This window comes from Callospermophilus lateralis, chromosome 15 (genome assembly GCF_048772815.1).
Source record: "Callospermophilus lateralis isolate mCalLat2 chromosome 15, mCalLat2.hap1, whole genome shotgun sequence".
Classification (NCBI taxonomy): Eukaryota; Metazoa; Chordata; class Mammalia; order Rodentia; family Sciuridae; genus Callospermophilus; species Callospermophilus lateralis.
Window position 1 is genome coordinate 81,408,407 of NC_135319.1, and position 3,467 is coordinate 81,411,873.

Here is a 3,467-nt window from a genome sequence, read left to right on the forward strand (position 1 = left end):
GTTTCTCCACAGATGCTCCCCCCTCCCCAAGCACCAGCACACGGCAGGGGTGACTCTGGTGGCACTTTGCACTGACAATGCGCCAGCATCTTGGAGGGTGAGTTCGTCTGATGCTCACAACGAGGCAGATGCGCTCATCCTTTCCCCACTTCACACGGGGACCCTAGGGAGCTGCAGGTCAGCTGGGTGTGAGATCACACAGCACTTGTGCATCTGAGCCCAGGCCACCTGGCCTTACCCGACCCTGCACTGCCTCTCTCTGTCCCTGACCTTCTGTGTCCCCAGCACACAGAACCAGACTGGTGCTCCCTGTCCTGTGGGGCTCTGGGGTGGCCCAGGAAGGGCCAGGGAAAGACAAGCCCACAGCCCCATAAACACCCAGCAGCTTGGGACTGTGTCGGGTGAAACAGAATGGGAGGGGTCCTGATCTCTCTGGGAGGGGCGGAGGGTTCCCTGTGGAAGTGACATATGACCCGAGGTCTGAGGCACCACTAGTGAGGCACAGAAGGGTCCCCCGCAGAGGAAGCAACCCAGGCAAAGCTCGGGGCTTAGTGGTCCCTTGGAAGAGACTTCTGCCCTGGGGAGAGAGGACAGGGCAGAGCGTGGCGGAGACCCTGATTGGGGAGTGAGGCCTCCAGGGCTGGGAAGGTGCTGGTCTTATGCCTGGACTCCATGTCCCTGGGCCAGCACTGAGATCACTGTGGTAAGGGCCTGCTCCAATCTGGCCTGCCCACCTCTGGTTCCCTTTTGGAGGTCCAGCAGGGTGGGCTAGTCCGGAGGGGCCAGAGGAGGTGGAGGTGGTGGGACGCCCTCAGGCAGAGCTGTCCCCAGGAGCGTGGTGGCTCACTAGTTTTGATCCCTCCTGGCCATCGGGATTTCTCCATCCTGCTCAGTGGGTCACAAGATCCACGCCTCTCAAACATGGCCAGGTCTCAGGGAAAGCGCTGCCCATCTCCTTCCATGGGACAGGTGAGCATCTCTTCCCGGAGGCCTCCCTTTGGGCCTGCTTTCCACAGCCAAAAAGTTTAGACAAAAGAAGGGCATTCGGGGGAGCAAACTGATCTCTGCCTGGCCTGCAGGAGGGGAACAGTGGCACTGCAGGAGGAACAGGGGAGTGGCCGTTGAGTACCACCAGACTCTACTGCCATGTGCTCCAGGAGCAATGTGCAGACCCACAAGCTGCAAGGGACCTGTGGCTGCTGCCCTTACTCCCCCGATGCCCATACAGGCATGGGCAGGGAGGGTACAGAGCATAAGGACAGCAGGCGCAGCACTCAACCAGTGCCAGCCTGGGGGTAGGCGCTCTGTTGACCTGGACACGAACTCTTAATGTAGCCCAGGAGCAAGGGGCTGGGAATGTCCCCTTCCACAGCTGAAGGAGCACTGGTCAGAGAGTGCTCAAGGCCACCAGATCAGAGGCAGGACTGAGATCAAGTCCCCTGCTGCCGTTCTAGAGCACCCACAGCTCACGGACCCCATAAAGGAGAGACAGGCCATAGAGAGCATCAACAGAGGAGATGCTCCAGGTGAGCCGAGGGCCAGAGGCACAGACACAGTTTGTCACCCCTGGTCAGGAACTTGGATTGGTCTAATGCTGGCTCTTCAGCCTCAGCCCTGTGGCCACCTGCTCTGGACAATTCTCTGTTGGAAGGGCAGCTGCCCACTGAGGGGGCTGAGCTGCATCTCCACCTTCCCCTGACCCACCCACTGTAGCTACCTGGAATGTCTCTAGATGTTTCCAGAGGCCCCTTTTGAGAGGCACAGATTGTTTAGAGGTCCTCAGAGTGTGGCCCTGCACCACAGCCTCAGTGGCCCTGGGGAACTTCTTAGCAATGCAGATCATCCTCAGGCCCATCCTAGACCCGCTGAGCCAGAAGCTACAGGCAGGGGCCAGTCACTCATTCCTGATGAGCTCTCCATGATTCTGGGGCCCCCCACCATTGGGGAAGCACCAGCCTGCACTTCGGGGTCTCAGCCTGCTGCAGGCTGCAACCACCCTGCTACCTTTCCCAAACTCCCAGGCTGGGCCCTGCCCCAGACCCATCGGGCCAGAATCTTTCCAGAAGAAGCCCAGGCGTCAGTATCTCTCAGAGCGCTCCAGGCGGTCCCAGGGGAGCCCAGGCTGAGCATCTCTGGTCTGGTGGAATGCATTAGCTTGCTCTAGGTTGCAGGGAAGCCAGGCCACTACCCAGCGTCTGAGTCAATTAGGACCCCGGGCTGCACAGTAATCACAGCTGCGGAAGGATGTTGGAGAGGTTCCACGCTGGAATCAATAACGTGTTCAAAGGACCCTCTGAGAATACTGCTTCCTGCCCTGGATCTCTGGGCCACCTGAGAAGCACCTGGCCTTGATGCTGAGAAAGGGCAACTGACAACTGTGAGGCGGGTTCGTCCCCAGCCATGGCCAGCTGGATGGACCCCTTGCCACAGAGAGGAAAGTGCTGGGGCAGTGAAGTACTCAGAGTGCAGAGCCCTGAGTGTGCTGGGACGTCGGAGTGCATTGCGGGAAACGGCGTGGTTCTCCATTATGCAGGGCAGCATCCGGTAACTTGGTAGTTAACACCTTGCTTTGGGGGTTCCTGTGCTCTGAGCCTCGCCTCCTTGGACAGGCTCTGGGGGGCAGCACATCTTCTGCAGTTCCTCTCTGTCTCAGAGGCAGCCACAAAGGCTCTTTGCTTAGAGCTCAGCAAACCCCCCCTTGCCAGGAGAGCCTCTGGCTGGGCAGGAGCATAGGCAAGGTCCTCAGGCCCAGGGTGCAGACCCTCGTTGGCTGTGGGCTGTGTGACCAGACTTCTCTGCTGCTTGTCCACTAAATCCAGGTCATAGTGCAGATTGCCAGCCTTCGTTTGGCTGTGGGGGGGATTTGGACTGTAAGAGCACTTTCTAGGTCTTTTCAAGAAATGTTAGGACCTTTCCTTTAAGTCAAGTGAATGCAACCCGGGACCCTGTCTGGGAGCTGGGGATTACCAGTTGCTACTAGAGCCTCTCTGACCTCTGCAGGGGTGCAGGAGAGCTGGGGGCTGTGCCCCTCTGGAAAGTGAGCTGGCTTCTGTTTGTGGTTCCACTTAACCAGCACTGACATCCCTGAGGACTGCTGGCTCCGTGGGCCCATGCCAGGCGTGGGCACAGGAATCTATGCTGGCACCCCAGGCTTGGACTCCAGCCAGGTCTCATGGCTCAGGCTTGTGGGCTCCTGTCCAGGAGAGCTTCAGAGACCCCAAAGGATCAGGCCACCTCTGTCTGATCTTCCTGGTGTCCCAACCCCACCCACACCTGCCTGGTGTAAAGCAGATGCTCAGTGAATGTGCTCATTCAACCATTGTTTATTGAAGTGCCAGGCACTGTCCTTGGCACAGTGTGGGTGTCCAGGGACAAAACAGACATAAGTCAATACTCAGATGGTGACGCTGAGTGGGTCAGATAGTTAAAAGGAAAGGGACAAGGAGGGGACAAAGCCTGCTTGGGCA